This window comes from Lonchura striata, chromosome Z, assembly GCF_050655825.1.
Source record: "Lonchura striata isolate lonStrDom1 chromosome Z, ASM5065582v1, whole genome shotgun sequence".
NCBI classification, from domain to species: Eukaryota; Metazoa; Chordata; class Aves; order Passeriformes; family Estrildidae; genus Lonchura; species Lonchura striata.
Genome location: NC_140740.1, coordinates 71,268,242 through 71,293,903, shown reverse-complemented (window position 1 = coordinate 71,293,903; position 25,662 = coordinate 71,268,242). Strand labels below are relative to the sequence as shown.

Genomic DNA, 25,662 nt, shown 5'->3' with positions numbered 1-25,662 from the left:
CATAGTTAAGGGATGGGAGCACACGACAGGGAGTCTGAGAAAGCACTGTTCAGCATGAATAAGAGTGGGCTTGAAGGCATCTTGTTGATGTGAATTGGTATTGGGAAAGGGAAGGTGCATAGAAGGCAAAGCCAGGATCTTTCCAGGACAGGACCAAGAGGCAGTGGGCACACACTGAAATCACAGGCAGTGCCTATGAATGTTGTGAAACTTTTACTTTGAGGGTGACTGAGCCCTGGAATAAATTCCCCATAGAGTTTTAGTTTCCCTTGGTACTAGATATCCCTAGATACTTAAAAGCCATCTCCACGTGGCCCTGCTTGAGCAGAAGGATTTCACCAGAGGTGCCTGCCTATAGTCCAGTGGCTGGTGATGCAGGATAGTTTAGTTTTCAGTGACAGTTTCATGAGACCATAGAGAAATGTTATTTTTTCACTGCAAAATGAACCAAATCTACTAACCTGTTAACACATGACAAAAAGCATGTAGCAGTAGGCTCCAGTCACTGCTGGCAGTCTAGACTGGATTTAAACTGCCAACTTGGATATAAAAGGCACAGTATCACATTACCCGTCCCCAGAGTCACTGGTGACTTTGCAGTGACCCAGTTTCATTTATTTTTCAAGAACTCATTATTTGCAGATGAGCATTTTGCTGAATAAAAAAAATTAACTAAGAAGATTTCTGTTGAAATTGAAAGTAGCTTTGGGTTTGATCAATAACTGTAAATCATGTGATGATACCAGTTTGTATGAAGAAATACAGTTTAATTCTTAGCCGTAGTTTATCAGCTTTAAGTAATTTCAAAATATTTTTAATTTCCTTTTTGAGTTTCAGAAAACCCTCAGAAGACCTGCAAATATGTTTAACATTACAATAAAGTAAGGTTAGGATGTAAGCTGTGCTTATGCCTCCACTGCAGTCAGTCTTAGGATTTTAATTCATTTCTACCAGAGCAGAATTTTAATTGCTATCTTACTATTTCTCTATATGAATTTACTGTGTTTTTCAAGATGAGTTGTTTTCCTGGCAATCTTAGTACATTGCTCTATTAAAAAAAAAAAAAAACCAAAAACAGGTATTGGGAAAATTGTTGTCATGTGTAACTTTTTTAATTGTTTACCAAAAAAAGGAGAAAATCTTTACTTAAGTTATGTACAGATCTGTGTTTAAGGTGGAACTATTTTCTCTTTTTTACTGAATGCCCTCTCTTGTACAAAGTGAAAAGCAAAACACTTGAAATACCTCTTGGACTGTACCCCAAAAAGCACAATGCCACAGTCCATAGTGAGGAAATCTAGTTCATTTCCTGCTGTAACTTCAAAAATAGTGTAATAAAATTGGAAATGGTGTAGCTTGGGTGCTGATGAAGACAAAAAAAGTGAAGTTAATAGCAAGATGTTGTCTTGATGCATTTGTTTCTCCTGGGAAGTAGACAGCAGTGTAAGTGAGCCAGATGAAAAACATTTAACACCTTTTATACATTTCAGATGCTATTAGTAATATTTCTTTCCCCTCACATTTTCTGAAAAAAAACAAAATATATAATCTCCTCGTTGATATAAATTGCTTCCTCCTTAAATGTGTCTGGTCCTCAATGCAAAGTATGTTTCACTCCCTCAGCTCACGAATAAAGCTGATGACTCAATGCTTGTGGAGGCATGAAGACACAGCAAATGCTGCCACAACCTCTGTGCATACTGAGACAAAGGCAGAGCTGATGCAGTGATAAGCCTCAAAGTTGTGTGCAGTTATTGAGCTGTTGATACATGCTCAGTCCTGTCGACTACCTAAGCATTAATAGCTCTGTTGGTAATGCCCAAGCTACTGTCACTTCTTCATGAATACTTGAATTACCAAAATATAGTCTGGCATAGAAAACAGAATATTAAAAACAGGACATGGAATATTAAAAACAAAATTAATTTTTAGAAAGGGATTTTTAGGCTGGTGTCTTGCTTTCACCTCTGTTCATCTCCTGGAAAACCTCTGAAATATTTTAAAGTTCCTGCAGTTTTGAGTAGGGTCTTCAGCTGTATGCTGAAACATAGGTTTGCAAAAGGAGCTAGCAAAAGGAGCTAGCAAAAGTAGTTTATGTGGTTGTTTTGACCTTAAGAAGAAGAAGTAGGTTCAGGGTAGGCAAAGAGGTGAGCAATAAACAATTTTGACTCCTTTGCAGTTGGCTTGTATATTATTTGAGGAGCCACCTATCCCTAATATTTCTCTGCTGGAAAAAGGTGTAGAAGGTAAGTGAGAAAAAAGCAATAAGTAAAGACTGTGAAACAAGTCACCAGTCAGCATTTACCTAATTCAGTTTAATTCAGTTTTGATGAAACTGGACATTTCATTTAGTGGGGACAGAACTTTAGGACTGTGCAGCCATAAGAGTTTTTAAACAGCAAGGACCGTGTTTGCACAGTGGGTAACTTTGTTAATTACATTGAAATGAAAATGCCTTGATGGCTTATCCAGAGACAGTCTGCCTGTGTGAAGAAAGTCAGAAAGTATATTTTATTCAACAGTTATTAAAACATGATACAAAACAAAAGTTAACTGGAAGTTGGTGCCTCATTCACTCTTATTTCCCCTTAACAGCCGAGAGCTCAAGTGAGAGTAGGTTGGTGCAGACACAACAGTACTTCTTTCTCATGCAGAAGTCATATCTGTTCTCCAAATGCTAGTCTTTGTCTCTCCATTAGCTTGATGAAGAGGCTACAGTGTGGCAGTGTTTACTATATTTTTGACACTCTATGTTCACACAGAGATGGGTACGTTGAAGAACATACTGAAGACTGCACCTTGATCAGACACTGTTACATATTCTCCTGTCTATTATAAAGAGCTTGTATTTCAATCTGTGTGGTGTTTTTCCTTCCTTGTTATATTTGTGACCATAGCAGACAGAAGAACAAGAAGCAAGAACACAGTTTTTGTCCAATTAGATGGTGACAGCTTCTATTTTCTTCCCCTGTATGCCAAGTTGCTGTCAAAAAGGCTGAATCACAACAAAATGCTGCAACATGATGTTACTATATTTTCAGAGGGACCGGAAAACTTGTAGATTTATACACACAACAAGGACCATTTTCATGGTAACTTCCAATTTAGGTAGCTGTTTCGCTGGGTTTGTTCTTGGTATTCAGTGTCATGTTTTCATGCACAATCCATTGTTCTGGTGACATACACTGGTGGTTCATTACACTTGTCACTTTTAGTGACATAAAGGGTTTAAGTAATGTATTGCATCATCTGCCACCTGTAAATACAAACTTTACATCAGCTATTCTAATGCCAAGAGATGGAGATAAAATCAAGAGAGGACCCTAATACTAAGATATTAATTAAAAGCAAAAGAGAACTACTTATATGCCAAATGTAGTTTTTTTTTTCTCTGAAACAGACATGGCTTCGGGTAGAGGTGAATTCATATCCACTTGTATTATTTGTATTATAGTTTATACTCCATTTTACAGTACTAGTATCAGTTATGTGCATTCTTTCCTTGGGCTTCCAGCATAGCCTCTGTTCTCTCCATCACATTCCATTGGAATAAATTTTGTATGTACTTGAGTGCCTTACAGATTTAAAGAAGTTAGTAATTAATTGTGCAGCATTACGTCCCATCTCCCATGTCATTCTAACATAAAATGGGAAAAAAAAAGGAGGAAAAAGGCACTGCCTGACAATTCACTTAGACTTTTGCTTTTTTCTGAGACCAGAACACGTTTCTATTAATGCAGTTGTCTGGTGGCATAACTCTAGGGACATGTCAGTGCTCCTGCACTTTTAGAACTTTCTTAGAGCTATTCTTACGGTCAAAGAAGAAGGCAGTGAATCTGAGCATATCAGACGTTCCCCAGATGCACAAAAGACAGTAAGTGTTCCATGTCCGTGCACTTAAGCACTCAGAAGTAAATAGGTATTTAAAACTTTGCAGTTAATTTCAACTGCATAAGGGGCAGTCTTACCAAAACAATATTTTATTTCTGCTTTAGAAAACCTTACTAGACAATTCCCACTGCTGTATCACTTCACTGAATATAACTTTTTATTCAGTGTCTTCATGCCACTTCTATCCTGCTGTTTCTGTGTGATTGTAAAGATTTAAGTCATAGACATTTTGAGTCATTACAGGAAAATGATTCATCCTGGAGGGTGGCCAGTGTGATGCCCATCTTCAAGGGCCAAAGAAAGATCGGGGGAGCTACAGGTCTGCCAGTCTGACCTCAGTGCTGTGGAGGGTTATGGAGCAGATTGCTTTGGGTGCCATCACACAGCATGTACAGGACAACCAGGGGCTCAGGCTTCATCAGCAGAGGTTTGTGATAGGCATGTCTAGCTTGTACACCTTGATCTTTGACAGGGTGACCCATGTAGTGGATAAGGGAAAGGCTGTGGATGTCATCTACCTGGAGTTCAAAGCCTTTCACTGTGACTCCCACAACATTCTCCAGGAGAAGCTATCATCCCATGGCTTGGACAGATGTAAAAGGAGCCCTGTGCTGGGTAAATACCTGGCTGTGTGGCCAGGACCAGTGCATGGAGCTACATCCAGCTGGTGGCCAGTGACCAGTGGTGTTCCCAGGGCCAGTCCTGTTTAATATCTTCATCAGTGATGTGGATGAGAGGTTTGAGTGCACCCTCAGTGAGATTGCAGATGACACCAAGCTGGGTGGGAGTGCTGATCTGCGGGAGGGCAGGAAGGCTCTGCAGAGGGATCTGCACAGGCTGGATCATGGCCAAGGGCAGTGGTGTGAGGTACAACAAGGCCAGTGCTGGTCCTGCCCCTGGGTCACAGCAGCCCCAGGCAGTGCCACAGGCTGGGGCAGAGTGGCTGCAGAGCTGCCCACAGGAAAAGGCCCTGGGGGTGCTGGTGACAGCAGCTGAGCATGAGCCAGCAGTGCCCAGGTGGCCAAGAGGGAACTGGATGTGGCACTTCATGCCATGGTCTAGTTGATAAGGAGGTGTTTGGTCAAGATTGGACTTGGTGATCTTAGAATTCCTTTCCAACCTTAAAGATTCTATGATTCTGTTACTTTTTTCACTATTTCTAGAGTGTCTGCAGGATGCTTAGATGCTGTTAGCAGGGTCCATACCTCCATACCAGAATCAAAGTGCATTGCAGTAGTAATTTCTCTTAGATGCAAAGGTTAAACAAAAAGAAAAATAAAAAAGAAACAAACAAACAAACAAACACACACAAAAAAAAAAAAAAAAATAAAACCACAGAAAGAAAAATAAAGAAGAGGCAGCTTGTCCTAAATCTGGTGAGTTGATTATTTCTACTTATTGGCAAAAAATAAAAAAGGCTATTACTGTTTCTTTTTCCAGACTCAATTCAAAGCATTCTCCCTGTTCCCAGAACATAAATGCCAAGTTGAGCTGAGACCCAGGCACCAAGCTGTAGGTTAAGGGGAGAAGCTTGAATTTATTACTCAACAACCATTCAAGTGATGGATTTCTTTCTGCCATGCAGTGATTCTGTCATTCTGACTACTTCTGGGGCTCATGCGCTTTGGCTCTTCAACTGTGCCATGCTGACTGTTTTCACCTGAGAGACACTGCTGGAATGATAAACATGAACCTTCACTGCACTTTTTTTAACTTTATGGAGAGCTTACAGAAACTCTGTAACCCTTCTGCAAAGGCTGCATTCACCACAGGTATAAACATTTTCAGGAAGGTCACATGTATTATCTTTCTGCTCACAGAAAGCTAATGTATGAAGCTCGGTTGTGGTATTTGTCAATGCCACAATTGAGGGCTTCTGAGTAAGAATCTGCAAACAATGCAGATGTCATCATGGGAGTCTGCTGTAGACCATCCAGCCACAATGATGATCTCATGAATTACTCTTTCAGGAGCTGAGACACCTCTAGATCAACTGCCCTTGTTCTTATGGGGGATTTCAACTTGTCAGACATTAGCTGGGAATACCACACAGCTGGCACAAACAGGTCCAGAAGATGGGTGGTACTCCTGGATGACCACTTCATGACACAGGTGCTAAAAGGAAAGAGATAGGAAAGATGCTGTCCTTGATTTGTTTGCCAGACAGAGAGGGTTGTGTTAGTTGAGATTGGTGGCTGTCTTTACCACAGCGACTGTGAAGCAATCTAGCTTAAAATCTGTTGACAGAAGGAAAAGCACCAGCAAAACCACAACTCTGGATGTGAGGAGAGCAGGAGAGCAGACTTCTGGCTGCTCATAGAATCAGTCAGTAAGGTAACCTGGGAAAACGCTTTTGCAGGTGCTGGGGTCTGTCAGTGCTGGTCACATTTTAAGCACCATCTTAGGGCATAGGCAATTCCCAAATGTCAGAAGTCAAGCAGGTGAGGCAGAAGATGGCTTGTCTGAGCAGGAATCTCCTTTGGGAGGTAGAGGCAAAAAAAAAGAAGGTGTAGGCTCAGCAGAAGTAGTGTCAGGTGACGTGGGAGGATTACAGAGATGCTGCTCACCACTGCAGGGAGAAAATCTGTCATGCTGAAGTTCAGCTGCAGATGAAGCTGGCCACAATTGAAGGTGACAATAAAAAGAGGGGTTTTACATGCATTAATAGCAAAAGACAGTGGAGAAGTAACATTGTCCTCTTACAGGATGAGGATGGTCACCTCACAAACAAGGACATGGACATGGCAGAGATGTTTAATGCTTTCTTTACCTCTGTCCTCAATGTCAATGATGGCTTAAGGGGTTCCAAGGCCCTGAGTTGCAGGACAGTGGCAGTGAGAATGATCAACTCCCAGTTCCCTGTAAATCCACAGGGCCCAATGGAATTCATCTGAGAATACCCAAAGATCGGGCTGATGTCATCATGAGAGCTCTCTCAATGATTTTCTAATGGACTTGGGACTCCAGATAGGTCCCAGCTGACTGGAAATTGGCTGATGTCCCAGTTTTCCAGAAAAGCAAGAAGGATGAGCCTAGAAACTCCAGGCCTAGCAGTCTCACTTCAATGACTGGCAAAATAATGGAGAATACTATTCTGAGAAGTATTGAAAAACACATGAAGGACAATGCAGTCATCAATCCCAGCCAGCATAGGTTCATGTTGGAAAATTCATGCTTTTCAAAATTATTTTTTTGACAGAATAACCCACTTACATCATCAAGGGAGGCCAGTTGATGTAATCCTTTTGGATTTCAGTGGAGGTTTCAATACTGTCTCTCACAGTATTCTAGTGGACAAAATGTCCAGCACACAGCTGGGTAAACACATAAAGCAATGGGTGAACAAGTGGCTCATGGGTCAGGGACAAGGGATTACTGTGAATGGGGTGGCATCAGGCTGGTGACCTGTCACTGCTGGGGTTCCATAGGGCTCCTCCTTAGGCTTTGCACTCTTTAACAAGTTCATAAATTACTCGAATGCAGGACTTGAAGGGACATTATCTAAGTTTGCAAATGATACAAAGCTCAGCAAGGGAAAGTGCTGGATTCTGCGCTGGGGATGGGCAGCCCTGGATGTTCAGATATACTGGGAAATGAGATGCTGGAAAGCAGTGCCACAGAGAGGGATCAGTGGGTCCTGGTCAATGGCAAGTTGAACATGGTCAGCAGTGCCCTGGCAGCCAGGAGGGCCAGCCGTGTCCTGGGGACATCAGGCACAGCATGGCCAGTTGGGCAAGGGAGGGGATTGTCCTGCTCTGCTCTGAGCTGGGGCAGCCTCACCTCCAGTGCTGGGGGCAGTTCTGGGTGCCACAGTGTGAGTGAGATACAAAACTATTGGAGAGTGTCCTAAGGAGGACCACAAAGATGGTGAAGAGCCTAAATGGCAAGCCCCGTGGAGAGCTGAGGTAATTTGGCTTGTTCAGCCTGGAGGAGACTGAGGCGAAACCTTACTGCACTTAAAACTTTCTTGTGAGGGGAAGAGGAGTGGCAGGCACTGATCTCTTCTCTGTGGTGACAGTGACAGGAGCTGAGGAAATGGCCTGAAGCTGTGTCGAGGGAGGAACAGGCTCCCCAGGAAAGTGGTCACCCAGCCTGACAAAGCAGAGTCTGCCCAATGCTGTTTGGCACATGGTGTGATTCATGGGTTGAGTTGGACTTGATCTTTATGGGTCTCTTCCAACCAAGCATAATCTGGTATATAGTCCTTGGAGTGAAAACTAATTCAAAGTGTCTCCTTTAGGTGAACATGCTTCCCAGTCTAAGCCATGAGGATTAATAAAGGGTAAACTTAACCTTTGGGTAAACCGAGCTGTGTGAGTGGGCAGCTTATCCGCTTTCAGAGCTCAGGTGAGTGCAACCATCTCATCCCCACCTGTCACATCCCTGTGGAATTCAACAATAGCCTTACTGATTGTTCTGCCTGTGTCGCCGTTCCTCAGATGAGAGTGCTGCCTGTTTCTTCCAGACTAGTTTTTTTAATTGCCTAATGTCTGTCTAAAAGAGATTTCTGGCCCTTGGGAGGAGTTGTTACCTCAGTGAGTAACAGACAGTCACAACTGGCTTCCTCAGTGCTTTCCAAGAGTTCCGGGAAAAGCCCATATCATGCTTTCCCTTTCTATTGCTTGCTGCTGTAGATCCTTTAATGTAACTCTGTGATCAGTCAGCATTACATCAGGTGAAAACACACGCACTAGTCCTACAAAATAACAAAGGCACCATCTGTGCTGTGTAATGGTGTCTCTCATCTCTAGCCACTTCACCTTTCTGAAGTCCATGAAGTATTCAACCAGGGGTTGTTAAACCTTTGGAGTCACTGACCAAAAAGAAATCTAGTTATTTTTAAACTAAATGAACTTCCACAGCAAAATATATTTGACTCATCCCAGAATTGCTTCTGTCCAGACACAGAAAGAACAAATACTGTCACATAGTGACAACTGCATGAAAAGGTAACTTTAAAGTCAGAAAAATACCTACCATACAGAATTCACAGTTATCTTTTAAAAAATAAGAGATTTTTCATATGAGACCACTTCACACTTTGCTGCTCAAAAAGAGAGCAAACAGTCCTCTGAGAACTTGCTAAGAGAGTGTCTCCAGCATATCATGCATCATAACCTCCTATCATTCCTCTCAAACTTGAGCCCCCACCTCAGTCTTATGGTATACTTTGGTATAAAGCACTGGGATCCCTCACATGAGAGGTCTGTTTGGAGTCTAACAAGCTCTAACCGTGTACCATGTGATAAGACTATAGCATTCAGTCTTGAAAAATGCTGCAAAGGTAAACATGGAATTTCAGTATATTTTTTTAAAACTTAAAACATGAAATTTCAATACACTTTTCTGTAACACTTAGTGCTACAGAAATGTACAGAAATAGTCTTCTGGGAAAAGTGTAAACATTTCCAGGAAGGTCACACATACATTGAGTTTTCGCTGGTAGGGCTATTTTTCCTCCTAGTTTTGCCTGAAAATACACTCTGTCTCACATAAATGTACCAATTGCCTTCTGACAGCTTGAACACCCAAATCAGTGCCAAGGTTTGCATTGGACTACAGTTGTAGTCTGTGTAGCCAACACAGAATCAGAGTATTCTGAGTTGGAAAGGGTCCACAAGAATCATCAGTCCGACTCTGAAGTGCATGGCCTGTACAGGGATCAAACCTGTGACATTGGCATTATCAGCACCATCCTCAACCAACTGGCAGCAACCCATCAACTGTGTCCTAAATTATCCTTCTTTGCAGAAGATTGAATTTTTTCTTTGAGATGTTGGATAGCAAGGACAAATTTACTTTCCTAAGGGCAAATCTGGGGAGACTTCTAAAGGAAAATGAAACTCTGAGGAATGAGTAGAAGTTTCAAAAACACCTATTTTCACAACCAAGAAAGTAATTTTTGAGGCCTCTACTGAAGCATCTCTTGCTCTATGACAATTAATTTCAGTCTGAAATGCCATCTGAAATCCACCTCTAGCCAACATAGTCTTCCCATTCTAGCAAGGAGCTTCTTCATCACTGAAGACAGGACAGGGATATTTGTTTTCTCAAGCAACTGATCTCAACCAGGTTAAGCAACCTTTGCCAGGGTGGCTCCATCCTGGAAGACAGGCAGATAGAATTAATACTAAATTAAATCCCTGGTGCTATTTATGTAAGTCTTAATTGTTTGCACAGATTATTGCAATGTTTGTTGTGGGAGGTACAGAGCTGAATTTTCATCTTTTGTTTGTAAATTATTACCATGCATCATGGGTACCCATGAAAATATTTCAAAATCTGAATCGGAGAAAACAATGTTAAAAACTGCAAGAATATATCATTCTTTAGGTCCTTCAGTAATGGATCTTTTTAGTGCATCTCAATCACTGGCAGGTTTGCACTGAGGTGCAGAAATTCAATAGGAATTTGAGTTACACTGTCAATGCCTAATGTAAACAGCAAGCAGATGACAAAATAGTAGTAAACCTTGTCTAAATAAATCCAGGCTTAACTTCTATTTCCTCCAGCTTGAGCTGAAGCTACCATTAAGCTACCAGATTGGAGATCTTATTATTGTTACTTGGAACCTTGTAGTCACCTGTTTTTATTTTTATTGATCAGTACTTCCTTCTACTACATGACTGCTCCTACTTTCATATGAATGTTATATATATGGTCTTTCACGCTGCCTTTCTTCTATGTCATTTGCAGGCTTATGCAACAGCTTTGGAATGTAACTGTCTGTGGCAAGGATTAAAGTTTGGTTTGGGTTTGGGACTTAATGCTGTCCCAAGATGAGTGCTGTGCCCTTGCCAGCTCACATGCTTCAGCAGAGTTTTTCTGGATCCCAAAAGTCCTGTCCAAAGTACCCCAAGGTTTAACAACTAATATTTCAAAGATATAGGAGAAGTGGGAAAAATAATAGTCAATTAAAAAAAAAAAAAAGAAAGAAAAAGAAAACTAGAAAAACCACTCTCTTAGAATACCTACTGAAAGGTATTAAAAATCTATTACAATTGGAAATTGGAATGTTTGCATGCATGTATAAGCCCTATTAGATAATCATTTTGCTCCCCCCTGGATACCAGATTTACATCCTTTCCTTCCTTCTGTTTATACTTTTTGCTAAATACCATGCAATTTTATTTCCCTTTTCAGGTTCCTATGAGCTTTTACACAGTTCATTTTGACTGATTCTTCTCATTGACCTTCTTTCCTCCCAAATCATCAGAAGCTGGTTGTAGTGTATGATGCTGGTTCAATATGTCAGGCTTTCCTAAGTGGCCAAACAGCCTCTGCTGCTACAACTCCAGATATCCTGACACAACCCTGAATAAAAAAATCAAAAAATTACAGCAGAATTGCCAGAGGCATTTATACAATCAACATGAGCACATGCAAACTATGACACACATGGAAACATTAGATAGAAAAGATAATTACCTTTTGCTTTAGAAAAACTTAATTGAAAGTTTTAAAAAAGTAGTTTAGAAGTCTTCTTGCTTAATCGTTAGCTTTAATGTTTTGCTTATGTTTCACTGCTTTCCATGGAATGGAATGGAATGGAATGGAATGGAAAGGAAAGGAAAGGAAAGGAAAGGAAAGGAAAGGAAAGGAAAGGAAAGGAAAGGAAAGGAAAGGAAAGGAAAGGAAAGGAAAGGAAAGGAAAGGAAAGGAAAGGAAAGGAAAGGAAAGGAAAGGAAAGGAAAGGAAAGGAAAGGAAAGGAAAGGAAAGGAAAGGAAAGGAAAGGAAAGGAAAGGAAAGGAAAGGAAAGGAAAGGAAAGGAAAAGAAAGGAAAGGAAAGGAAAGGAAAGGAAAGGAAAGGAAAGGAAAGGAAAGGAAAGGAAAGGAAAGGAAAGGAAAGGAAAGGAAAGGAAAGGAAAGGAAAGGAAAGGAAAGGAAAGGAAAGGAAAGGAAAGGAAAGGAAAGGAAAGGAAAGGGAAGGGAAAGGGAAGGGAAAGGGAAGGGAAAGGGAAGGGAAAGGGAAGGGAAAGGGAAGGGAAAGGGAAGGGAAAGGGAAGGGAAAGGGAAGGGAAAGGGAAGGGAAAGGGAAGGGAAAGGGAAGGGAAAGGGAAGGGAAAGGGAAGGGAAAGGGAAGGGAAAGGGAAGGGAAAGGGAAGGGAAAGGGAAGGGAAAGGGAAGGGAAAGGGAAGGGGAAGGGAAGGGGAAGGGAAGGGAAAGGGAAGGGATATTTCAACTGTTGCCCATCTACCTAAGCATTTCAGGGCTGATCAAAAATTAAAGCATATTGTTAAGGATGTGCATCAACCACACCTTCTAGGAAGCCCATTCCAGGGTATCATTCTGGTAAAAAACCACATCTTGTCTCTGAGCTCTAAAACACCAAAGGAGAGAACACCTGCCAAGAATCCTTCTACAGCGCTGGTATATCTCAAGCCCAATGTAAATATCTGAATTATATAAAATGTAAACATTACCAAAGAATATTTATTTAAGCAACAAACAAACAAACAAACAAATAATACCTTTAGGCATGTAAGTACTTTGCTTTTTTTTTTGTTTCAATGGGAGAAATACACTTTGCAATAATATTTCCTTAGACAATCCATCAGCTTCTTTGTTTTATGACAGGATGATCCTGAGTCTAAGCACATACATAGCAAAGGAGCACATTTATGCCATTTCAGGACATTAGAAACAGAACCCATATTTTGGTATGTTACAAAAACATTAAGAAACATTTAAAAACTTAAAATGAATTGTATAAAACAAGGAGTTCTGCAAAAGGATGTTATTGATTAACAGCCATGAACTGCAGACTCTGGGATTTTTCTCCTTGTAAATTAATGCAACTGCAACCTATTACAGGCAGACAATAAGTCATAAGTTGAAGTCTCTGAGACACTCAGTGTTCCTGGAGCACAGGAATGAACCTTGAAAGAAGGGAAATGAAGATCAGGTGAAAGGGCAGGGAAGCTGGGAGCTGCAGGTGACAATAGGGCAGGCTCATGACAAGACTTGGTCATGGGCTGGGGACATGGTCAAGGTCACGCTCAGACACTGGCCCACAGGCTGTGGAAGATCAGTGGGTGCCATGGCCAGGCAAGGTTCACTGGTGACACAGCTCAAGCAAAGACCAAAAAACAAGAGCCCCGCTTAAAAGCAGTTTCCAGGGCAGGTGGAGATAATCTTTCTTGCTGATGTTCAACACCTCAGGGTCTGGTTTATCAAAACTTTGGGTTTGGGATTTTTGATTTTTGTTTTGGTTTTCCTTTGAAAATAGAAACAAAGTAATGGTTCATATTCTTTCACCTTGTCCAGCAGACCTGAGAAGATGCCAGTAGGGCTTCTCTGTGTGAAGAACAAACCAAGAGCAGCCCCTGGTGGATGCCCTCTCTCCCCACACTGCTCTGGCACAGCACGGGGCAGTCTGAGGATGCACACAGCTCTTGAGCTCCTGGCTGCTGTAATTAGTGGGGTTCTGAGAGCTCAGGGAGAACCCCACCTGCAATCAAATATTCATTATTTGGTTCTAGCACTAGTTAGCAAAAACGAAACATCAGCTCCAAAGTTACCTTCTCTGTTTACACCTTCTGTGCTTTGTTGCTAGCAAAATATTTTGCTGATACAGAACCTTTCATAATGTCTACACTTGAACTCTCTCGCACACAGTGCCACCCTGGCCTTCTTAGCATGTTTATAATTAGAAGCCTAAAGTGATGTGAGACAACAGAGTTTAATAAACTAATCTGTACCACTGAATTTGGGTGCAAGAATTCTGTACCACTGAATTTCTGAAGAGCTCAATCCTGCACAATCAAGCACAGGCAAGTCAATGTGCATAAATTGTACAGATGAAATAGTGAATTGAGACATGATTATGCATTCTATGAAGAACCCACTATTTTGAGGTACACAAGTACCAAGTCCTTAAAAGCCAAGCAAGAAGGGCTGTTTTGAAACACATCCTCCTCTGGAAGGCAGCTGTGTGTATCAACAGGCTGATTACTTCAACACAAAATTTTACATCTCTGTGGGCAGATGGACAGTATGGATGAAAATTGCTGTTCAACAGGTAGGAAGAAAGCTAAGTTTTCTTTAACAATCAATTTTTAGAGCCTGCTTCCTTATTTTCATGGATATAGTGCCTGTTTCCAGGGAAATTAATCTTTAGCAGAGAGCAAAAGCCAAAAGTATCAATACCCTAATCAGCAGGGAAGTGCAGAAGTCCCCAAGGTGAGTGTATGGACAGAAATCACATTTAGGAGCTCTTAATTGCAATTTTTCAGCTTGTATTAGTCCTGGGCTATTCCTGACTACTTTCTTTCTTCTCTCTGTTGCATGTCCTTGCTTCCAAAAGGAAAAGTTTTTCCCATTATGGTCATCTTTTTTACTGACAAGGCAGCAACAGCTGTCATAATGCAGAAGACAACCTGTGAAATATATTTAATTCTTAACTCAATCAAGAGCTTCAAATGATCATGACTTCTAATTGATGCAGTCTTCTTGCTTTTAACTTGTAGCAGACAGAACACAAGCCTTGACTTTATTTCCAAGAAACTCAAAGCCACCTTACTATACCAACACAAGACCTAAATAAAGCATTTCTTTCTTACCTGCAGGTCAAAACAAGCTGAAATATTCCTTCTTTGACAGAATTCCAGCTGGTGTTTAACCAAGGAATAGCACAGCAAAGCTGACCATAGTAACCTACAGAGTTTTTAAATCTTGTAATGATACAGAAATCTGAAATCTCAGACAAGAAAGGGAAAGACAACCTTTTTCTTCTTCTGTTTTTTTGGCGCTTAGTCTCTAATGACTGTAAAAAGATAAAATCCCTGCAGACATCCCTGCCCAGAACTGGCAGCCTGCACATGGATGTGGGTCACCACCAGCCCTGGAGTCTCACCCCATGTGACTTGGTACAGTCTGCTGAATGCTGTGATGGGATCCCGCTGTGTTCAGCAGGATCTTCATTCTGCCTGTGTCTTAATTAGCTGGCATAATACAGTTAGCTGACATTCAGATCTTGGAAGAGCCTGTTCAGGCTGAAAAAAGTTTCTTCCTGTCCAATTGACCTGGAGTCTGGAAAGAAGTAGATCAGCTGTTTTCTCTTCTGGCTACAGCAAGTCATTCAAATAGAGTGCTTTGTTTGTGTCAGTGGTTTTGTCCTTTAGTGCAAACTAAAGCCTTTCTGGGAGGTCTCTAAGTTTTCTCCTGTATAAAGCTGACTTTCTTGAATATTTATGTTTAGAGCTCTATACATAAACTAATTAAGAAAATAAATTAAAATTAAATTAAATCCATGAAAACTTGTTCTGTTAGGAGCTGCACTAGTCCTGAATTTTCACTATGCATTTCTGCCCAAGTTTGGTCAGAGGGTTTGGTTTTCTACTTCTGTATGACTTCAGCTGAATTGTTTAATCAGGCATATTATGCAGGTGTCTTTTTCTCTATCTTTCTCTCCCATTTTGTTCCCCTTAGGCTTTCTTGCAGCCTACCATTTCTCCTGCTCTGTCCTCTTCTCACAGTTTCCCATGAAGTAGCTTTGGGATTTAACTCATTTAGTTTGGCATCTTCGGTCAGCATGGCAGCCTGGGGCCAAGCAGGCTTAGTGCTGAGTCTTTGGAGCATACATGAACATCACCACCAGACTGTGACTCATTGAAAGTCACCGTTGTGTACAGACCTCTTTGTAGGTCCTGCAAGGGAGAATTATACCTCAGATAGCCTTGCTTTTGTCATGTCCCCATGTTTAGGCATTTTCATTCTTAGCACAGGTCTCAAAATTTTCTTTTTTTTTTCTGTGTAGTGGAACTGGCAGTGTCTGAAAGAGTGGGGTTTTAGCAGTTAAGGAATTAAATGGCAGGAACATCCAGACCATACTTCCTTCCTGGCACTTCATCCAGCTTCCCTGTACCTATTCAGTTTAGTTTAATAAAAAATTGCATTCCCACTGGAATTAAATATGATTGTTCAATAATCTACAGCATCATGTTGAGCTCCTGGTTTTTGTGCCCCATAAGGCTTTCTCTAAGGAAGATGCAGCTCTTTTCTGATGGTGAAGGTATGTAAGCTAGAGGAAGGAATTAAAGGAATTTCATCCTTAAGTAGTATTTTTAGTCAGTGGAAAAAAGTGAAACTAAGATTTAGCCCCTGTGTCAGTGTCCAGCTGATCAGATGTCGTGCTCTGTATGTGGAGGTGCCTCTGTCCTGGAGTCCAGTCCATATGCTTTATGGATGCCTTAATTGTTCTAGCTGCTCTGTATCTGTAATCCATGTTGGTATGAGATCCATTGTTCTTTCTAGTCTACAGTCAACCAGATCTAATAAAAATTCTGAGTTTCTTGTGGAATGCAATCTCAGGAGAACCCTACATTGAACCCTATTTCAAAGTTAAGCCAAATAGAGCTGTTTGCAACACAGATGATAAAGAGGTTCAGAAATGTAGCTGTTGTGAGCATTACAAAACTGGCATGAAAAGATTGAGATTCCTCAACTTTCCTTAGAGATCTCTAAGGAAAATGGATGACTGAATGTCATTCTGCAGGCCAATGAAGACCTTGGATGGTGATAAATGCAACAGAGGGAGCCAACAGGAGGAAGTGTTTTACCTATTGTGGTTTTGCAGCAATAAACACCATTTTCAAGACATTTCAGTGCAAGAATAAACAACACTGATCTTCTCTACACAGATCAACAAAACACAGAGCAGACGTGCTTGGCTGGACCTGATACTTACACACCAGGAGGAACTGATCAGGAACCTGAAGATCAGAGACAAGCCTGCTTGCAGGAACCATGAGATGAGAACCCTTAGAAGAAGGAATAAGGTGAACAGCAAAACCACCTTGAACTTCTTGACAGCAAAATTTGTCCAAGATCTGCCTAGAAGAATTCCATGGGATATGGCCCCTCGACAAAGGAGGAGTCTAGGAAAGCTAGAGGTTGTTTAAGGTTAATCTCCTCCAAGCTCAAAAAATGGTCCATGCCAACAAGCAGAAGCAAAGAGGGCAAAGGATGAGCAAGGAGCTCCACATTAGACATAGACATAAAAAAAGAAGTGCACTGGAGGTGGAAAGAGGGACAGGTGTCAGGAGGACTGCAGAGGTGCTGTGTGTATGTAGAAATTGTCAGGAAGGCCAAAGCTCATCTGGAAGTGGGTAAGCAACCTATATGAACACCAGCATGGAAGGTTTCCACAAGGACAATAGCAGCAAAAGGAAGACCAGAGAAAACATAGCCCCACTGCTCAAGTGGGCAGGGAGCCCTTTGGCAAAGGACACAGAAGTCCTCAATGTCCTCTTCACCTTTCTGATTCTTGAGCTTGCTCTCAGTAATCTCAGGGAACAGCGGGAAAATACAAGGCAAAGTACATTTAGTACCAGTGGAGGATGGTCAGTTCAGGGAATATATATAGGCAATCTGTACCTACAGAATCCATGGCCCCTATGCAATGGACCCACAAGTGCTGGGGATGATGACATGGGTCATTACAGGCTGCTTACAGCCAAAAGAGTGTGGAGGAGAGAGCTGTGAGGACTGGGAGAAAGCAAGAGTCTCTCCTGTCTTCAAGAAGTGAAGGGGAATCTGAGGAACTAGAGCTGTGAAGTCTCACCTCAGACCCTGGGAAGGTAATGAAGCAGCTAAACCTGAACCATTTCAGGGACACTGCAAGAAGGTGTCTGGAAGTAGTTGGTATGTACTTACAAAGTAGAAAACCTGCCTGACCAACCTAATGGCCTTCCGCAACAAGGTGACTGGCTTGGTGTACGTACCATAGGAAAGAAAGACTGGGAAATCAGAACAATGGACAGAGAAAAACTAGGTTTCTGCTGTATGTAATAGATTCAAGAAATGTTTACTTAGCATAAATTTGGATGCCTGCTGGATAATTTTTATATTAACACTGACAGCTGCTTGCTATAGCAGATGAAAGCACAGAGCTGCTGCCCTCTTTGTGTTTCTTTCTTATTCTGGTACTGAGTCTCCATTAGCATTTCTGGAGGAATAAATACCTTGATTGGGAAAAGATGACTTTCTTTTGAATATTTGACATGGGTGTGTTATCAAGACATCAAGAGAAAAATGCAAAGATAAAGGAGATGCTGTTTGTCACTGTCTGCATATTGAGACACCCACCACTACAAAAAATGTACTTTATTTTTAGGAAGAACCATAATAGAGCTGACTGCCACCAAATAACATCTCTTTTATGAGTGGACTATGTTAATCAACTAATGTGAATTTTGCTGTTAGAGTTGAGGAAATGTTCCTCAACTTTGACCACCTCCTTTTCTGCTTGGGTCACTCTCCCTGCCAAAAAAAGGAAGGCAAAAACATGAGTAAAAACTGCTAAACTAGCCACAGGTATCCAGAGTGGGATCTGTCCTGCCTCTGTCTCTTACCAGAAGCTGGTATTGGATATATTAGAAGAACATGCAAGAAAGGCTGTCACTAACAACTCAGCACAAAAAAGAATTCTTTTATTATTTTTAGCATTCTCATGGCAATGGCACAATGATTTTTTTGATATTAATTATTCTTTGTCAGCTTTTTGTAGCAGGGTGCCATGCTCCCACTATCTGTTATCCAGTCCTTCCATAATCCTCCAAGCCTATTGACAATAGATTCCATATGGTCTTATCTGCATGAAACTATTTCTTAATATTAATATGAAATGCTTTTCCTTTACGTTTGCTCTGTTCTACTATTATAAAGGCCAAATAAAGAAGGCATTTTCCCCAGACTTGTCACTCATATTTTACCTTTGTGCAGATCCCTCTTTTTCATCATGGATGATATCCTGCCTAGAAAGAACTATTACAGTGACTTCTTTGAGCCAAAGCCATGTATCTTTTCCCCTTGATTCTTGAGCTATTGACTTTCTCCTTTGAAAGAAACCTGCTTAACACCCCAGTGCCCTGTTGTTAATTTTGTTCTTCTGTTACTGTTACAACTGTCTTGAGCTACAGTGAGCAAAATCAGATGTTTTTTATAGACTGTACCATCACCACGGTTATCTGTATTATTTGCTTGGAATAGAAAAAGATGAGTGTGCCTGAGTGGGAGATAAAAAAACTATAAGATGAAATATATTAGGAATTATCTAAAATGACTAGTATTGTCAAGTTAAACTTTTGATTTTTAGTGGAATTCTGTGTATTAAATTTATATGCACCCAATTATGTGGAGGAACATTTTCTGTGATTTCTTTCAAAAGTTTTATCTCTGTAAAAGCTGAGCAAAATTGGTGTTTCTGACAAGTTTCAGTGGGTACAGAACTTTGCTACTGACGCCCATGTAAAATTGGCATTTCTGGCTTAGTGATGGGCAACAGCAAAGGCATGATTGTTTCTCTAGAGCTGCAGGTTTCTCTAGAGCTTCTCACTTTGGGAAGTTGTACCCCAGCTGCTTCAGGACGCACCATGGGAAACAGGAGTCAGCAAACCAGCAGCCTTTACCTGGATAAAAGACATTTTCAAGAGTTGTTTGGGTTTTTTTGCATGATGTTGCCTTTTTGTAGGAACATGTTCCTTGTCAGTAAACCAAACTCCCAGGTGATTGCATTTAGCTTTCTCTCACCTGTGCTTTCATGATGGACACATGCCACGGGGAAAAGACGATAACTTTAAATGTTTTGTCTTTCTAGGTGGTTTCAGTCCAATTAACAAAGTAGGCTAATTCTGGTGAATGTGTTTTTCTTTGTGACACATTCAGGCAATCTAAGTAGGACAAGGAAACTGATGTACTTCTCTGTTGCTGGTCCTGAAGTGATACTTTAGGCATTACATCTTACCTACTACTGTCTATGCCAACAGTAACTATATCCTTGCCCTCAGCTGACACCAAAAAAACACTACTTGTGCTGTGACTAGCTTTAAGTCTTCAAAATAGGCAGAAAATTCATAGGAAGACCTAGAAAAAAATTTCTGCAATTTTTCCATGCAGGTTCTTCTCCCCTCTTAAACAGACAGAGAACCACAGCCACAAAAGAAGTGAGGTTCAGTAAACATATGAGAGCATGACCATGTTACACAGTTTGGAAAACATTTTCTATGAGGCAGGGTTTTACTGTGATACACTGTGTTCCTCAAGCTAAAAGTTAAAAAAAGAAAAGGCAGTAGGAAGTATCTCCGTGTGTGCTACTTGAGAAGCCCCTATCTGTCTGATGTGCATGATGCTCTCTTTGTTCTCATAATGACAATCTAACAAGCAGGGGTCCAGAGCACAGTGTTCTATGATTAGAAGTTTATGTGTCATAGCGGGGACATTGGTGGGAAGGTTGTGCAGCTGTCATTTTAAGCGTATGAAAGATATAGACCAGTAAAAGAGCAAACAGGCAGTGCAGGTTATGCAGTATTTTGGTAAGAACTGGATTAACTTCTGGCTGTAATATTGTCGTACAAGTAGTGGGGTAAAAGTCTGAATAAAACAAAATGAAAGTGATTGCTCAACATGTATCTTTATTTACAGCTTTGTCTCCTAGGCTACTTCCTTTCTTGGGAATTTATCTCATACACTGCAATTAAGTCGTGGTCATCTTAAACACAGATTCCTCTTGAAATCTTTTGTTTTGTTGATCAGATATAAAACAGTAATAGGTTTAGATTTGGTGGTTGGTGTTTTTTTTGGTTGTTGTTATTGTTGTTGTTGTTGTTATTAATTTAAGGGAAATGCCACTCCAAAGGGATTTTGTCCTGTGAAGGGTAACACAGCTGTATTTTTGTTGTGTGCTTCTATTAAATCCTAAGTTCAAAATGCTCTGCTATGTCACTTGCAGTGAGTTCTTACTTGATGCACTCCCTACAGTTCTGCCTAGCTACTCTGTGTGGAGTCTTGCAATTTGGCTCTAATGAAAGCATTGCCTTCAGAAAAAAAAAAAAAAAAATCAATTCCTGAGCAGGAGAAAGCAAGAAATAAAGAACCCACCATTTTTAACAGTTGATTGTGAAAATTAACCTTGGCACTAATTGCAGCAGTGTTGTAAGCAAAAAGGAATCCTATGTCAGTGAGCTTATAAATTCCATTTTGAATAAAACTTCAAGCAGCATCATTCCAGGGTAAAGGTGTATGATCTGAAATCATTAGATTGGATTTACTCTTGGAGTACAGTTCTGCTGAACCCTGCTGAGCAATGCTGGTAATGTAATAGTCTCACCGATACACAGTGCCTCATCTCTCATCAGAGCAAGTTATACCCCACACCTTCATTCACGCTAACCCAGCTGAAGTTTGGCACAGCTGTGAAACAGTCCTTATCTGTTTCCCATCAATCAGACTGTCTTTTACTTTGTTTCTGCAGCTCAATATCGTTGTTAAAACCCCAGTTTGTGGGGTAAGGATCTAATGATTTTGCCTTTAGAAAAACTGATCTGCTGATGTATCTCCATCAGTTGAAATCTTTCCCTTCTGATGAATGGAGGTGAGAAGGGAAATAAAGTGTAATAGGACTAACATTCCTCAGAAAAATGATTAACATGTACCAAGAGAATTGTGAAGAAATAAAGCTCAACAAAACACAGCATTATCATAAGCCTCAAGTTTTTGCGTTGCAAATAATTATATATTTCCTTTTGCGCTAATCTAACAACAGATAATTATTATTCTGTACAAACAGCCCGTTGTATTAACATTCTCTCCAGTTATGTCCACAGACATTCATAACAACATCCTGAGTGTGGAAAAGATTTGCAAATGTACTGACTTAATTTTATCTTTTTAGTGTTGGATTTGCTTTTCAAATTCAGACAGGCAGACCAGTCCTGCTTTCATCAAGCTTAATGATAATTTGAGCATTGATTTCAAAGGAAGCAACACTGGACTCCTGTTGAACATGAAATTTAAGGTAAAAGTGGTGATGAAGGAAGGCTCTCATTCTGACCTGCCAGTCTGTGCGGTGTGTGTATGAATAGAAGGTAGGTTACATAATATGCTTGTCACTGAGGAGATACATACCCATTTTCTGCTTTGATTTCACACTCATCCTTTACAGCATTGTTTGATAATACATGAAAAATTCCTGGACCAAATCCTGTGCTTATGTAATAGGTGTAAAACCTGTGACTTCCCAAGAACTGGTCTATCATGGTACTCTCTAGGTGAGGACACAGATTGCGAGGTGCGCTGCACTGCTGACAAATATGCACTGTTGTCCTTACAAGTAATTAGATGTATGCCTTTTTAGATGCAGGATTAATTCTGTTGGAAGCAATAGCACTTATCATAGAGTCACAGAATGGCTGAGGATGGAAGAGACTTCTAGAGGTCTCCTGGTCCAGCCCCAGTTCAAGGCTACCTGGAGCTGGCTGCCCCAGCCTGTGTTTAGATGCTTTGCTGCCTTTAGGTGTTTATACACACTGACAAGAGGAAACCTTTAGGTGTGTGTGCTTCTCTGAACAGCTTCCTTGGAGATTGTGTGTGATCCTTTAGTTGTTTTATATTTCCCAACAAGAGAGTTTCTAATATGTACTGATATAGACCAAATAAATAGATTAGAAAAAAAAAATGAAATGCTATGGGTTTGAACTTTGGACATTTCACAAGCACATATTTTGGTACTGCAGTGTAAATAAAAAAGATTTACAGGATGTCTTTCACAGACAAATTCTGAAGTACTACCATCTTTTATGAAGAATTAGCTCTCAATATTTATTCTTTTCCTGTAAGCTCAAAATAATCAAACTGATAAATTCCTTACTTTTCTCATAGCAATTCTGTTTTAGAAGCAAAGCACTCATGTAAGAGCCAAGACTTGGTTTGTGTGCTAATTGCTATTAGACCAAAGAGATAGGCACTATTTGAGAGTCCTGTTCTGCCTTCAAACACATGAGTGAAATTTTTGTTCGAAGTCAAGATACTGCTTCTTGGATGCCTACGTATGAGCAGGCTCAGAGATACTGCCCTTTTCCAAGGTACTCTACTGAAGAAAAGACACTGCAAATGACATGGACACTCTAGAGCAGTTTTCCACAATACTTAATATAGGTCACTGTAACTCTATCATGCTCCTAGGATCACATTGTGAACTTGTCTTGTACTTGTGTTCTCACAGCAGAGTGAATCAAGGCCAAGTGGTGTAAAGTGTTCCCATGATGTCTTTCCTGGCCTCTATCACTTCTGTCAGTCCCATTAGGCTCAATTGCCTGGAAATCTTTAAGTGATGCAATCCTGGCAACACCCCCACACTTGGCAAAGCACATCTCCAGTTGCTGTGAAAACTCTCAGAGGTCCCTTTTTCAGCAACAGGTGTGCAGTTAATTAGTTGGCGAGATTTAAATACAGGATCAGACTTCATGAAAGGAGAAAGACCACAGGAGAATCCCCAGGGTGGGTACAGCTTGCAAACAAAGCCCAGGTGATTCAGCTCTTCAGGGCAACTGGTGCTGTGGTTTAACCCCCGGCGAGTGCAGATGGGCAGAGAACTGTTCCCAAAGCTTTAATGTGCAGTTAGCTAATGTAAAATAAGACTAAACTGGACAGATAAACCATTGTTTCTCAAGCCAAGCAGCTGTTGCATTGATCCTGCGCTTGTTCCAGCCTCCTGTCATGCTCTATCTCCCAGCTTTCCTCCCAGTCCGTCTGTCTAACACTCACTCCGGAGTACTCAAGGACTTAGTGATTCTCAGGACCAAAGAGAGCACCAAAGGACACACCATTTGGATGGCTCCCAGGCCTGCTCGCCCAGCCCCATAGCATAAAAGGCATTTTAGCAGAAAAGTTAATTGTTATGGATGCATGGTGGTCAAAGCATAGGCACAGGGACTCAAAAAGAGAAAATAAAACCCTGAATTGCTAAAGCATGCAGGTAGTGTATCTTCAACACCAGACAGCAAGGTTTGTAAGGAGCCTTTGAGACCCATGGGTTTATCCATAGAAACAGCTAATTATCATGAGAAGAAAGGAAGGGAGGCTTTTCCTGAAACAACAGTGGGACAGGGGATGCATAAGCAGATAGCAAGTGCCATCTCTAGATGAGAGTGAAAGGTGAATCCTGGAATCACTGTTTCTAATTTTCAGCACTTAGCAGTGTTTCTTGTTTGTTGTCCCAGCTTGCCTGTCCAGCCTGTTTTGTTGTGTGGTTCCTGGCAGGATGCTCTCTGAAGCTCTCCTGTAGTTATTGTCCATAAATGTGGTATATTTCTGTCAATTGCTGTCATGCATGGTGGAATTATGTTGTGAATTATGATATAAAAGTCTAATTTTTGCCCCAACTCTGTCATAAGGTACTATTTTTGCTGGCTAACCAGTGTCAATGTATGATGTAATGCCCTTGGCAGGGTAACATTTTTGCTACCAGAGTTGAAAACTGCTGTATTGTTTTATTATATTACAAATCCTATGGAGACTACAGTAAGCATCACCTATATTAAAATACAATACTTTCCTTCCTAAATTACTAGATAAAGAGTGATTGAATAAAGGATATTGGTGCGTACCTTAGGTAATCCACTAATATTTTTTCAGTAACTGCTGTTTTGTAAGTGATATTATATGCCTTTTCATCAATCTATTTCCATTTGTGGCATAACCTCCTGTATTTGTCTCCAAGCTCTTTAATGATATTATTGTGATAGGCAAGAAAGAAATTACAGACATCTGTAAAGAATGTTGATAATGTTGAAGAACACAAATGGAAGGCAAAATCTAAAAAATTTAGATAAATCAACACAATTCTGTACCACTAAGATTTCTCCAGAATCACTTGCATCAAAGACTAGAATCAATCCTATGTGTAGGTACAAAAACCTGTAAGTACCTGTGTGGAAAAAATGTTCTTTTTTTTCTTGTGAAATGTCATCTAAATTCCAGTTGTACTGTGTTCTTGTGCTACTGCCACCTATCAGGTCTTTCTGCATTTCAGTTTAAATCAAATGAAAAATAAATTATATGGCCTGTAGCACACATCAAAGAAGGAAGCAGAATTGCTTCAATGGATATTCTATTCAAAAAGAAGAATGGATCTAGTTTCTAGAACTTACTTATCCTGGGCATGGGGCTTACACCTAGGGAAGCTTTCTCTTTGCTGTCACAAGAACCTGCAAACATCCTAATCAAAACAAAACCAAATCAGATAAATTTCCCCTGCTCTTGTTAGCAGGGTTGCTTTGTTATGTTGCAAAAACAAAAAGACAGCAGTGCAACAAAAACATGTTACTGCTTGATTTTTCTGGTGTGAGGACACTGACAGGTCTGTGTGAGACCTGGTGATGTGGCTGTAACACAAATTGCCCCTGTTAGGTTTTGAAATCTCTACAGGAAACACTCTATCATCACCTTCCACTAGCAGCTTGTTTCTCACTGATGCTGAAGGAGTGAGCCAAGGCTGAGCTGCTGCAGGGACTCAGGTGCGACTGCAGACCCCAGGCAGCGGGGCAGGGAAGGTGTCCACGCGCCCTGGCTGCCTTCCTGCTGGAGTAGCTCTGCTGCCAGCAGCGCCCTTCCCTTCTCTGTGCCTGCAGGAGCCTGTGGGACCCCGGCCTGACACACCTACTGCCTCACATACCAGGCAGAATAATGTTAATTACTTTTATCAAGGAATCCTCCTGGGGCATAAGATGATGTTTTGACATTGTGAAGATGATGAAGCTGTTTAGCATTCAGGCTGTAATCCCACAGTCCTTCCCTACCCACAGAAATCCTTGGGTTTGAACACACACTGTGTTGCATGGACTTAGTGTCCTGCCTCATAGGCAATTCAGCTTATGTTTAAACAGGATGAGTATGGAGTGTGTTTGATCTCCCCTGTTTACTCTCACTAGGCTCTGAAGTCGAAGACCTGCTTATGCAAGCAATCTGCAGGGAGCAAGAGGAGGCTGAGGTAT

General features: G+C 40.9%; 1 long non-coding RNA gene across 1 annotated transcript in view; it reads right to left on the bottom strand.

Moving 5' to 3' along the window:
• LOC146763883 (uncharacterized) overlaps window positions 1-25,201 on the bottom strand; it is a 29,185-nt gene extending 3,984 nt beyond the window's left edge. Inside the window, exon 1 of the long non-coding RNA XR_014951180.1 lies at window positions 14,455-25,201. This is a non-coding gene — a long non-coding RNA (uncharacterized LOC146763883). The remainder of the gene's footprint in view (window positions 1-14,454) is intronic.
• Between the last annotated feature and the right edge of the window lie 461 nt (window positions 25,202-25,662).